A 14,062-nucleotide genomic window follows, 5' to 3' on the forward strand; every position below is an offset into this window, starting at 1 on the left:
TGAAGTTCAAATTGATTCAAAACTTTATGTGTATCAAATAAGCACTAATTTATGAACACTGCTTTTGGAAACTGTTTTAAATGTTGTTAAAAATATAAGAGTCTTGTCACTGTAGATAAGCGTCAGTTTCAGTTCAGTATATTTTGGATGTGAGAGATATTTTTTTAAATTGCGAATTTAACTGCAGCGCTGACACACTGCAACACTGCATCAACACAAACCTGCAATGCTCTTTCCCACGAAAATCGAGGTCTTACAGTAGTGCACAATAGAAATGCACAGACCGAGGGTCCCCTTACTCTCGTCTCGAAAACAGCCACTGAATGCAGCCAAGTAACCTTGTGTTTCTGGTGCCAGCGATTGTCACTGAATCGGCAGTTGTGAGTGTGTTCCGCAATTCTTTCATGGGATTTATCTTCAATTATTCTGAGTCCAATAACTATAATATGTAACGTAAACTGATGTCTGTTGGTGCTTTTGAACGGTTGGACATTTCTTTCTGAGGCGTTTCACTGCTTGACATCATGTCCAATATCCAGTGCTATTCCATATCATCTGTTTGATTGCGGAAGCTAGAAGCAGCAAAATTCAAGAACACGAAATTTTATATTGTTTTCTACAATATATGTATCAATGCTAATCTGTCCAATTTCATCCTCACAATAATTTTAATATTTCTCTTCGTCACAACACTTTATTTGAAAAGTTATTTTGTTTGAACTTTTACGAAAGGCATCCTTATTCTTATAGAAAATAAAGAAATCGTTAAATCATTTAAATTTGTCAGTGTAATTTCTTACTGTCGTTTGCGAACACGATTGTGATAAGAGCTCATGGTTCTGTAAAGCTCAATGAGATATTCTCCACATAAAAACGTAGCATGTATTATTGAACAGTGTAATCATGTGCAATCGTGTTCCCTGACCGTCTAGTCGTCAGGATTCGGCGCTTTCACCGCCGCAGCCCGGGTTCGATTCCTGGTCAGGGAAATATTTTTGCACGGCCTGGAATGAACCGACTGCATACAAAAATAGGCAAACATTAATGAACATCAATTGTCGCTGCTCTTCCCAGTAATTATGTGGATAATGAACGGGTAAATTCTGAAAATTATGTCTTACTTTCTTGAATTTCAGTCCTTCCTGATTCTGACCTCAAACGGGGGTCAAGCTATCGTTGAAGTGGCTAATGAGGACGTCCTCCTGACGTGGGAGGCGCTATACAAATGTAACTAGTTGCTGTAACATGTTGCTGTTTCATTTCGAAATGGGATTATGCACATGTAAAGCACAGAAAAAGGCCATATGACCATCCCAGATTATGTCAGGTTTGGCTTTTTTTAAGAACGGATCCTTCGGTGTCATTTAAATGCCCTTTCAACATACCATTCCTCTGGGATTTTACTTGTGCAGCTGAGCAGCAAAGAGTTCTCAGCTTGGTTTAGAATTTCCGAAGCAAGGTGATGGTTTCCACATTTGTCAGAACTCAGTTGGGCAAAAAAATTAATCGACATAACCGGTTTAGATATTCAATTGGTTCCTTTGGAATTCTAATGTGGACTCTGGCGGCAAGACACCAACAAGAAGTAGAACAAAATTGCCTTTTGTGCGCCTTTCACGTCGGGAGGACATCCCAAAGCGCTTAACATTCAGGTGTCTTTGCCCGAGATTTGGAGAGGGGTGGTTTGGGAATGAGCGAAGGCAGAGAGGTGGGAGGGAGACCAAAGGCACGGTCAAAGAGTAGTGTCTTGAGTGCGGCCTTGAAGGAGGCAAGGGTGGAAGTGAGGCGAAGTGACCGTGAGATGGATTTCCAGATTGTGGGTGCAGAGAGGCTGAAAGACCGGCCGCCGATGGGAGGGCGGGTCGGGCGTGAGACATGGAGCAGGCCGGAGTCTATGAACGGAGGGAACGGGCAGATTGGTAGGAAGTCAGCAGTTCAGAGACGTAGGAGGGTGCAAGGCCATGGATGTCCTTCAAGGGGAGGACGTGCATCTTGAACTTGATCCTCTGGGCGATGGGGATCTAGTGGAGTCGGGCGAAAGTGGGACTGATGGGGTCAGGGATCCTGCTGCGTGACAGTACACAAGCTGCAGAGTGTTGCATGATTTGCTGCTTGTGAAGGGAAGAGTCGTAAGACATTCCATATTCTAAATACTATGTGTCTGAAAAGAAAATTTCCCATTTACTCGTTTGACAACTGAATTAAATCAATAAGTTCTTATCACGCGATCACACTTATACTTTAACTGAACTGTTAAACTGGTCTTATTGACCTGATTCTGCCGGAAAGACATTCCATATGCGAAATACTATGGGTCTGAAAAACAAATTTCGTAACATTGCCCATTTGCTCATTTGACAACTAAATTAAATTGATACGAGAACACACTAACAGTTTAACTGAACCCTTCACATAACCAGAACGTAAAGCTTGCAGGCTTGTGGAAAGCAATCTTTAAAATAATAAATTGGCAACAAAAAGACATCAGTGGTTGATCGTGCACTTCATTGAAATATTGCCATGTTACGATTTGAAATGCAGAAGGTCTTAGCTGAGATGGTCGTCAAACCAATAATTACACTTTTGTTTCAACATCGATTCCATTTTTATTCATTCCTTATAATAATAAGACTTGCATATTATCCAGAAGCTCATCACCTATTTTAGATTTCTAAAACAACGTCAAATACTGCAATGCACAATTAATTTACTGTGTACTTTGTGGGCAAAACCCTTCGTTTCGGTGCATAATGAATGCAATATATGTACAATGCATACTTTATTTCAAACTAAGGGCACAGAACCTCTTTTGCGATACATTTCGGGCCCCAGATCTCCCACGATAGATTGGACAGTCATAGTTGTTTACATGAAGCAAACAAAGCCAAGTTGTGAAAGACAATTAACTTTTATGTTGATCCAAGGGAAAGTTGGTTCGGTGGGACATCAAACGCTCCATTGATAATAATAATAATAATAATAATCCTTGCATTTGATATAGCGCTTTTCACGTCGGGAGGACGTCCCAAAGCGCTTCACAGAACACACTGTAAAGTGAATTGACTGTATATTGGCACGCGAGCCATTGACAGCAAGTCCCAAACGTCTATGATGACCATTTATTATTGTTTTGTTGAGGATTTTCGTTATCGAAGACTCGGTACAGTCAGCTTGGACGTATCAGTCAGTCGACAGCTAGAGTACTCGATTGGCCAAGCAGAACCAACTTCCGACTGCATTTCTGAACTCAAGATCTGTCTTGACTTCAAGACACTGATTTCAGTTCGATTCTTAGATAGTCAATGCGTATTGACGTCTCGACGAAAGGCTTTACGATAGCACTGACATTGTTACAGAGTGTACAGTAGTTCATTAGACCTTCAGTACATATTCTGCAGAATGTCATATGCATAGCTTAGTCACTATGTCGAACTCTCGTCAATGACACAGATCACACTGAAGAAAGTGAATTGATAACTCGATGAACTGTATACGCTGAGTTCAACATAGACCTTGACTTCAACGCCATACTCGACGATGACGGGCTCTTTTGACCAACTGATGGACATTTGTACAATTACATACCGATTTCTATATTGGTAGTTTTCTGAATTTGATGCATCAGCTTTTCTCCACCATTGATGCTTAATTTTCAATTTAGTATAAAAGGTTTGCCTCAGTTACAAGAGTGATTTTTGTCGACATATGCGCGAATGCTGCTTCGATTTCTAGTCACACTGAAGAAAGAATGTAATCGAAACTTTAACTTTAAAAGTGCAACGCCCAACGTGGGGCTTGAACCCACGACCCTGAGATTAAGAGTCTCATGCTGGACCGACTGAGCTGGCCGGGCCCTCATATTGTCTACTGCTTAGGTTGTGTTGTGGAAAAGTTATTCAGTAGCCTGGTTTCTCTGTGTGCAAGAATTTTCCTGATCTTGGAAATTGTACTTTCTACCTCCGTACTTCCGCATGAATTCGGATTTGAAGGACAAATTACTTCTCAGAAGAGATTTACCTTTTGCCATTGAACGGAATTGTAAAGCTAATCCAAACTGGTTTGAAAGTGATCAAACGGTGATTTACAGCATCAAATTCTCAGGTTATTGCCTTATAGACAGACAATAATAATACTAATAATAATAACAATAATTTGTACCACATCTCTCACTACTTAGCTTAAAAGTTTATCCTGCCATGACGGAAGCCCCGTCGACTCTCCGACCATCGGTTGACCTTTGTGGAGTAGAAAAGCGCCGAATTCATTAACTTCATCAATAGTTTCAAGCACTATTAAGGCGGTATTCCACATAGCTCATTGCGGAATTTTTTTTCAATATCTGCTGCACGGCTTTTCAAATAAATCTTCAGAAATTTTAATCGTTTTTTGGGTTCAGGTTTCCTTTGTTTGACAATTTTTGCAACGTACCAATTACTTATTTCAGGGCTTCGTGGGCCTGATCTTTATAATGTTTGGCTCCTCGTATATCTGCATCTTTTTAATTCATTTCCTTCGAGGTGAACTCGAAAGATTACATTAGTTCAGCTGCTAAATTCCAATCCTGCATTTTCCGGATTTTTTGTCAAAGAACCGGAACGTGGGTGGAGAAGCATTTCACTTCTATCCATTTCTCGACGGTGATCAAATCACTGAAATTTCTTTAGTGTAGCGGTTATGACGTTCGCCTCAGACGTGTTAAGTCTCAGATTCGAAACCTGGCATAAACATTCATTAATTTTATATTTCTAAAAATCATTCTTAAGTGTTGATCCACACAAACTCTTTGAATTGAAGTGGTTTGGCCACTTATAAAATACAGTTACCATGAAACAAAATTGCAATTTTCTAAGGACAGAAACGTATAAAGATTTCAGGAAACAAAATAAAAATGAAACAGTTTTCCTGCTACTGAAATGAGTTACGTTGTCGTTGTCGCTTTGAAGCAAATAATGTGACATGAACATGTGAAGAGTTGGTTCCTGTTTGAACTCAAGTTCTCGAAGAACTGCAGAACAGAGTCCAACAAGCTAAAAGCAATGATATTATGAAACTATTTATTGAGTTCAATCTACACTACTGTTAAAATAAAATATCACTTTACAGTGTGGCAATTAATGTCAGATGTGGAAAATTCTTTTATATCATTCAACAACAAGAAGTTCTATTTCACACAGGAATATAAAGAGTGGAAGGGTTACCTGAAACCCCAAAGATGGGGCGACTCTGCCTTTCTGTACATATCTCTCGACATATATCTGTATATTTATTTATCTGTGTACGTCTCTTTCTGAGTTAATGTCTTTTGTGTAACTAACCTAACATAACGTAACATGTAGGAGCACGAGTGGGCCATTCGGCACTTCGAGCCTGCCCCCGCCCCCCCATTAAATCATGGCTGATCTTCAAATCTAACACTAGCTAATAAACTAACACTGTCTTATCCCCATATCCCTTAATCCCTTTTGCAATAAGATTTCCTCTAATTCTATAATATAGAGAATATAGGCCCAAATTGGTCAGCCTGTCCTCGCATCTCATCCCTTTCATCCCTGGTACGAACCTAGTATATCTACGCTGCACCACCTCCAAGGCAAATGCATCCTTCCTTAAATCAGGAGACCAAAACTACACACAGTATTCCAGCTGTGATCTCAACAGGGTTCTGGACAGTTGCTGCACGACTTCCCTACTCTTATACTCTAATCCTTTTATAATTAATGCTAACATAAAATTCGTCTTCCTAATTGCTCACTGTACCTGCAAGCTAACTTTCTGTGATTGGTGTGCAAGAACACCCAAGTCCTTCTAGACGCTAACACATTACAACGTCTCCCCTTCTAAAAAATAACGACGCTCTACTGTTTTTGCTACCTAGGCAGATGACTTCGCATTTCCCTACATAATACTTCATCTGCCACCTAGTCACATCCCGCCGATTTGAAAAGCACCCGTTTATCCCTACTCTTTGTTTCCTACCCGTTAACCATTCCCTAATCCACGTTGATATACTGCCTCAAAATCCATGGGCCCTTATCGTTTGGACTAACCTTTTATGCGGCACCTTATCAAATGCCTTCTGAAAGTCCAAATATACCGCACTCACTGATTCACCCTTATCTATCAAACTGACTGACAAGCTTGTTCCTACTTAGTGCAAGTAAAGAAAGCCGTGTGGGTGGAGTAATGGAATATGCCTAAGTTTTGCCCTGTCCGGTAATCAAACTCGGATTCTCTGGTAAGTGAAGCGTGTGGTATAACCAATAGGTTATGGAACTCCACAATAATAGGCTGGTGTAGGGAGTGCATGTGCAGAGCTTGCTACTGCAATGATTGTGTCTGTCACATTGCCTACAGGAGGCCATGTAGTGACTGTGTATATTACACTTACGCTTCCCACAGGGCCTAGTGTATTGATTGTGTGTGTTTCACTTCTCACAAGAGGAAAATCTGGTGACTGTGTGTGTTGCAGCCCACAAGTAGATAGTGTAGCGACTGCTTATGTTTTACCCTTTCCACCGATGGTCACTGTAGTATCTTTTGTGTTGTACTGCCAGCAGGATGTCGTGGTGGTGACTGAGTGTTTGCTACACTGCCCAGTGAATGCTCGTGTGGCGACTATGATGGCATACTATGCAGAGGAGGCTGATGAAGTGATTGTGTACGTTAAGTTACCCACAGATGGCTGGTGTAGTGACTGTGTGTGTTAAACGGCCTACGGGAGGATAGTGTCGTATCTCTGTCTTTTAACGTGAGCACGGTTAACTTGTGTAGTGACTGTGTTTGTGTTACACTGCCCACATGTTGCTATCGTTGTTTATATGTGAGTTACGCTGCCCAAAGTAGCAATTGGAGTGACTTTGTGCGTCACACTGCCGACAGGAGGCCAGTGTGGTCACTGTGTCTGTTACCTGCCAACAGGATGCTAGTGTAGTGAATGTGTATTGTACTTTGCCCAATGGAGGCTAGTGTAGTGACTGTATTTTTTTAGCGTTGATAAAGAAAGCTGCAATGAACCTGAAATCTGCAGCAGCCACAGAGATACCAGCCCTATTACACACAGACAAGGCCTGATATACAGAGACCAGTCATGCTATACAGAGAGAAGGTATGCTATACAGGGACAAGGCATGTTGTCCGAAATCATGACTATTATACAGAGAACAATCCTGCTATACAGAGACCAGAACTGTTACATATACATCAGGCTTTTTTTAAAGAGAATAGGCCTACTGTACTTAAAACACATCCTGTTACACAGAGACCTGGCCTGTTAAACACAAACCACGCCTGCAATACAGAGAAAAGGTCTGTTGTACAGATAACAACAACAACAATAACAACAAGATTCCATTTATAGAGCGCCTTTCACGTCGGGACGACGTCCGAAAGCGCTGGACAGGCCTGCTATAAAGACACCAGAACCGTTATGCAGACAGAAGGCCTGTTATATAGACCAGTCTGTTATACATAGACCAAGCATGATGTAGAGAGAACAGTCATACTTTACTAAGTCCACAACTGTTTTGAAGACAACAGGCCTCATATTCAGGGAACAATCCTCTTATACAGAAACCAGAATTGTTATTTAGAAAATACGGCCTGCTATACAGACACCAGGTCTGTGATACCCAGACAAGGCCTGCTACACAGAGGCCAGTTCCACATAGAAAATGCCTGTTATACAGAGGCTGGCCTGTTACACACAGGTAAGGCCTCTTGTAAAGAGATCAGGCCTGTTGTGCAGAGACAAGCTCGATTGTAGTTAAACCACGCCTGTTATACAGAAACCAGCATATTATATAGACACGACATCTCTTATACATGTAACAGTCTTTTATACACACACCACACCAGGCCTGTTATACAGACGTTAGGCCTGTTCTGCCAAAGATAGGCCTATAATTGGGAAATCAGCCCTGTCATAGACAGACTATGTCTGTAATGCAGAGCAGGCCTATTATAAAGAGACCAGGCCTTCATCACAGAAATCAGGATGTTAAACAGATACCAGGCCTGTTATACAGATACCAGGCTTGGTTTCATAGATCAGGATTGTTATAGATAGAACAGCATTGATATACAGAAATAAGACATATTATACAGAGCCTAGGCATATTTTACAGAGACCAGGCCTGGTGTAAAGAAATCAGGCCTCTTATACAGAGACCAGGCATGTTATACATAGACCTGATCTGTTATACAGAGACCAGGCTGTTTTACAGAGACCAATCAATCTAAACCGAGACATGAGTCTTATGCACAAAATGGCACGTTAAGTGTACATCAGGTAGGTAATACGTAAACCAGGAGGGTTATTCAGGGACCAGGCCTGTTCTCTGGAGACCAGGCATGTTGCATGGAGACCAGGCGTGCTATACACAGATCAGTCCACTTTTATACAGACCATTCCTGATATAATCAGACCCGATTTGTTATGCAGATACCTGGCCTCTTATAGAGACACCAGGCCTGTTATACAAAAAACAGGTTTGTTATACAGAGACCAGGCATGTTGTAAACTACCAGGCCTGTTACACAGAGAAGTTGCACATGGACCAGGCTGTTATACACTGTTCAGGCCTGCTATATAGAAACAGGCATGTTATGCAGACAACAGACATGTTGTACACAGATCATGTCTGTTTTAATGAGACATGTCTTATCAGAAGGAGACCAGTCCTGTTATATTGAATCAGGCGTGTTTATACGGAGATAAGGATTGCTTTACACAATCGGGACAACAACAACAACAACAATAAAAGCAACAACAAACTTACATTTATAGAGTCACCTTTACGTCTGGAGGACGACCCAAAGCGCTAAACAGTTAGGTTTCGGGGCCCGAGCATGGGGGATTGGTAGTGCAGTTGTGAGCAAAGGCAGAGAGGTGGGACGTAGACCAAAGGCCAGGGTCTGGAATTCCAGAGTGTGGGGGCACAGAGATTAAAAGCCTGGCCACGGATGTTCGGGCAGATCAGCGGGAAACGTGGAGCAGGCCGCAGCCCGATGAATGGAGGGAGCACGGAAACCCGTTTGGAGGGATTCGTGGAGGAAGTAAGAGAAGAGAAAAGAGCGAAGCTGGGAGGCAACGATTCCCTCAAGGACCTTCGTTAAGAAGGGCAGATTTGAGATGGGCCGGTAGTCAGAGAGCTGTGATGGGTCAAGGTAAGGTTTCTTCAAGTTGAGGGTGATAATGACTGTTTTGAGAGGGGAAGGAAGAGTGCCGTATGACAGGAAGAGATTATTGATGACGGAGAGTAGTGGTCCAAGGAGGTAGAGCTGGGATTCAAGCGTGGTGTGGTGATGTGGTCCACGGAGCAGGTCTTGGGCTTCATGGAGGTTATGCTGGTGAAGTCAGAAGAGGGGGTGACAGGTACACAAGTGTGGAAAGAGGAATGGGTAATTGTCGAATGGGCTATTGTGTGGGCTGGTGGCAGTCAGTGGTTGGAAGTTGGGAGGTCAGTGGCGGCTGAGCGGGTTCCCTCGATGTCGATGTCCGAGACTCTAGGAAGTCGAGCATTTCACGCAGTGAGAGTCAGAGGAACGTATCTGCGAGGCATGACGGGGAGGGCGGCGGAGTAGTTTGCTGGTGAAGAACAGGAGCCTGGGGTTGCTCTTCATGTCAGAATTAACCTGAAATAGAAAGATGATTTGAAAGAGAGGGAGCATGGGGAATAGAAGGCAGTAGGGTGGGGGTGGAGTCTCAAGGGCATCCGGCGTGGAAGAGAGTATGATGTGGAGAAGATAAGGCGCAGCGAGTGGCTTGGGGCGAGAGGTTGGCCAAAGAGGGAGGGGTTCAGAGGACTCCAGAGGAGCAGTGAGGAATTTCGGGAAGATTTTCTTCCATGGGAGGTACAAGATAGTGGTAAGTATGGAGGCAGTGGCGAGAGGGAAGTGGGAGTTGAGGGAGATGGAGTGGTGGTAGATGGCCTTGTCAGTGATGGTGACATCCGTGAAGCTGAGATCCCGTGTGATCAGCAGTTCGAGCGGGTGACCGTAAGTGTGGGAAGCCGAGTGGATGAGGATGGAGAGGTTGAGAGAGGAGAGGAGAGAGTAGAGAGAGTAGAGAGAGTAGAAGTCTGAGGTGGTGGAGCAAGATGGGTTGAAGTGGAGATTGAAGTCAAATCCCAGAGGATTGATTTCAAGATCCTCATCCTCACCTACAAGGCCATTCACGGCCTTGCTCCCTCCTACCTCTCCAACCTACTATCCCCCTACCTACCTGCCCGTACCCTCCGTTCCTCCGGCTCCGGTCTGCTCCACGTCCCCGCCCCAATCGCCCTACCATTGGTGGTCGGGCCTTCAGCCTCTCAGCCCCGAGGCTCTGGAACTCTATCCCCCAGTGCCTTCGCCTTGCTTCCTCCCTCTCCTCCTTCAAGGCCGGTCTCAAAACCTTTCTCTTTGACCGAGCCTTCAGCTCCCCTCTCGACTCTCTTCCCCCTTCTCGCTCCCTCCCATCCCTCCCCTCACCCTGACCATTTCCCCCCTCCTCGCTCCCTCCCCTCCCCTCACCCTGACCATTTCCCCCTGCTCGGGTCATGACCCAACTGTGCAGCGCCTTGGGACGTCCTCCTGACGTGAAAGGCGCTTTATAAATGGAATCTTGTTGTTGTTGTTGTTGTCACCTAAGATGATGAGGCGATCGGAGCAGAGGCAGAGGGTTGTGACGGCCTGGAGATGAGGGTCACCCCACCGGCACAACGGTTGGTGCGTGTGGCACGGTGGTAGGTGTAGCCGGATCGTATGTCCACAGTGTCGAATAAAGTAACCAAACTTCACTGAGCCGCCCATATACTTTCAAATATTTCAAGTGAAGATTCACAAATATGTATGTCATGGAAGAAGGCCATTCAACCCAATGTGTCTGTATCACCCGCCGTCAAGAACAATCATCTCAATCTACCTTATCTCGCCTTTTCCCATACTGTGATTCTTGTAGGTCACTTCCACTCCGTCAAATCTCAGGAACGTTTCACTGAAAGATCTTGGCTTCAATCCATCCTCATAGTCCAAAACCAGATCTTGTTGGGCCACAACAAATCATATCAGCTACAGCCCTGACCTCAACAAAATTGTGCTTCTTCTCCATGATCCTACTCGAGGCAAAGGAAAATACCAGTTTCCTATTTTCCATTACCAGCCACCTACTTCACAATCCATGCCCTACCCATCCTCTGTCCCAATTCCAAATGTGAGTAGATTACGTTGTTCCTCGGCTCCAATAGATCATCCATTCTACGTCGACAGAACCTACGGTCTCAACCATCCCCACCCTTCACTTTTGCTCCCGACTCTAATGCATTATTCATTAACAGGTTTGTGAACCAAAGGAACATCCTCAAAACCGCTTTCATCCCATCCTTCTGAGGAGCAGCAGCAGTGCTCACCAGCCTCAGCCCATCCATATGCTCTCAAGTTAAGATCCTATCCCCAAACTGCCTTTTCCTTCTATTGGAACAAGTCACTGGTTTCCAGGTTTGCTCTTTCTTTTCCCCGCAGTGCCTCACCCTCATTAACAGCACTAACCTTGTCAAAATCACCAACGACATTGACTCCATGTGTGACACAGGTGTTCCAAACCTTCATATTCCAGTGGAACTTTTGCCTTTCAGCACTACCGACGATTCATTTAAAATGTAATTTTTCAAATAAAATGTATCATTCAGTATTCTTCTCTGCCGCTTGTCCTCTCATCTCCACCCTTTTTGTTCTGCCCTATCCTGTTTTCACTCTCTCCATCTCTTTGTCTGCCCTCCATTCCAGGGCCATTGATTTTGCTTGTCAGACACAAAATGCTGGATGAACTTCAAACTTACTTTTAACCAAATATTCGTGCTTTAAACCACTCAATTCTCCCGCACCTCCGAAACGTTGGTGCTGTACATCTCTACCTTTCCCCTGAAGCTGACCAGTAAGTTATGAGGCAAGGGAAGAAAAGCAAGGATTATTCTCCTTGGAGCAGAGGAGTTTAAGAGGAGACTAATTCGAAGCTTTTCAATTGATGAGGGGATTCGTTAGAGTGCATAAGTAGACTCTATTTCTACTGACGTGTGAGTCGGTAATCCGAGTGCACCGATTTAAAAAAGTTGTTGAATGAAACAGAGAGTCAGTAGGAAGACAATGGCAATCGCTGCAAACAATTGACTGTCTTTGTTTGTTGTTTCCCACACAATCCTGTAGTTCAAAAGAATGTGCAGAAAATAAAAAGGAAAATCAAATTGGCAGCGGTGGGATTCGAACCCACGCCTCCGAGGAGACTGGAGCCTTAATCCAGCGCCTTAGACCGCTCGGCCACGCTACCACGTCCTGCCAATCAGTTTCCCTTCATTCTCCCCGGCAATTGAGCAAATTCACGACATTGACGATATCCTTTCAGTGTCACCAGCAATGTTCACCTTCAATTACAAGACACCAACCTGTGGAAATCTTTCTGTGTGTCTCCACCTCGATCACTCGCTATTTATTTTCAATTTGCACTTGAACACCTATTGGTTCCTGCTCCTATTCTCACCTCCAGTAGCTTGACGTCTAACCCTCGAATTCTGTTGTCCTGTGTGAAATGCGAGATAGTGTTATTGAAAAACACAAATGTTGGCCACAGATTTACTGTGATTGGCAAACTCGAAACTGATCATCTTTGTAAAGAGGGATAATATTAATTGCAAAAAGTAGCTTGACCATCTCACTGCTTTCAACGTATTAGATTCTGATCGCTAATGTATCGACAACTGAAGATCAAACGGGAACCAACTCTGTATATTTTAATATCACATCTTTGGCTTCAAAACTACAGCTACAGCAGAATTCAGTTCAGCCGCAGGAACAACGTTTTATCCTTTTTGTCGCCTGAAATCTTCACTGTCTTTACAAAAACTCACTTATTTTCATACTAACTATCTTTTATCTGCTACAATCACTGCAATTAAAAGAGTGAATGTGCATCAATACCGAAGAATCTTTTTTTAGATAAAAGTGAAATAGGTGTTTAAGCCACGTTTCGAACCTGCGACATTTCACGTGTTAGTCCAACGTGATAATCGCAAAACGATGGAAACTTCAGTGACTTGGTGGCTGTCGGAAATGAAAAAAATCAGATGCAGCTCTACCTTTCGGATCTTTTTCAAAACTCCTGATATTGCTGGGTTGGGATATAATAGCCAACAATCCGAAATTCTCGAATACAGTTTGAAGAAAGGAGATAAAAAGTCTTAGAAATAAAAAGATATGAACAGCCAAACGGTAGAAACACAAGGCCACGCAGCCACTAAACAAGAAACTGATGCTCTGCAACATTTTAAACAAGCAACAAGTTTAATTTCTGATCACTTACCTGAAAAGCATTGCAGCAAGCCAGTGAGTAAATATATTTCCCCAAACAGCTTTGTTCGAATATCGCCTTAATAAAGCTTGAAATTATTGATGAGTTTGCTAATCTTGGCGATCATTGAGTCTGCAGTGGTCTGATTATGGACTCGGGTCCGTTATGTGAAATTTGACGATAAGTAGTGAGATATGTTGGTACAGATCGGTTTGCAGACAAGGACGCAGGAGTGATATTGTGGCCGAGTGGTCTAAAGCGCTGGATTTAGACTCCAGTTACTTTGGGGAAATGGGTTCGAAACCCACCGTTGCCAAATACATATGACATCGCTCATCTTGTACAACGACCACGTCAGATGTGTTTGGTGAACAGCAACAGCATGTGTGCAGATTGGTGTCAAGGTGACTCCAGGTTGCAATCATTAATCAGCAGCCAGCGTTTTTGTCGGTGAGGCAATACCCTGAGAATATGATCGACGGCCGTTTGATCACTCTCATTCCAGACGAAATAAGCTTCACACTTCCAGCTTCACAATTGTGAGGAGACTGGATCACTGAGGTGGCCGCCAACCGGGTTCCTCCTGTAGTTTTCGCTCACCATCACCTGTACAAGGTCTGGGGATTGTTGAATTCCTTGTCTGTCAGATGATCTTTTACTCCAACCAAAAAAATGCATTGGCCGGGAATCGAACCCGGGTCTCCCACGTGGGAGGTGAGAATTCTACCATTGAACCACCAATGC

At 43.5% G+C, this 14,062-nt stretch overlaps 3 non-coding genes across 3 annotated transcripts; all 3 read right to left on the bottom strand.

Annotated features, from left to right (window-relative positions):
* Window positions 1–3,780: 3,780 nt before the first annotated feature.
* trnak-cuu lies at window positions 3,781–3,853 on the bottom strand. The gene has a single exon. It is a non-coding gene; the product is annotated as a tRNA-Lys (tRNA).
* Window positions 3,854–12,219: 8,366 nt separating this feature from the next.
* Window positions 12,220–12,301, bottom strand: trnal-aag. Its single transcript has one exon. It is a non-coding gene; the product is annotated as a tRNA-Leu (tRNA).
* Window positions 12,302–13,991: 1,690 nt separating this feature from the next.
* Window positions 13,992–14,062, bottom strand: trnag-ccc. The gene has a single exon. It is a non-coding gene; the product is annotated as a tRNA-Gly (tRNA).

The sequence above is a fragment of the Callorhinchus milii genome, unplaced genomic scaffold (genome assembly GCF_018977255.1).
Source record: "Callorhinchus milii isolate IMCB2004 unplaced genomic scaffold, IMCB_Cmil_1.0 Scaffold156, whole genome shotgun sequence".
In the NCBI taxonomy this organism is placed as follows: Eukaryota; Metazoa; Chordata; class Chondrichthyes; order Chimaeriformes; family Callorhinchidae; genus Callorhinchus; species Callorhinchus milii.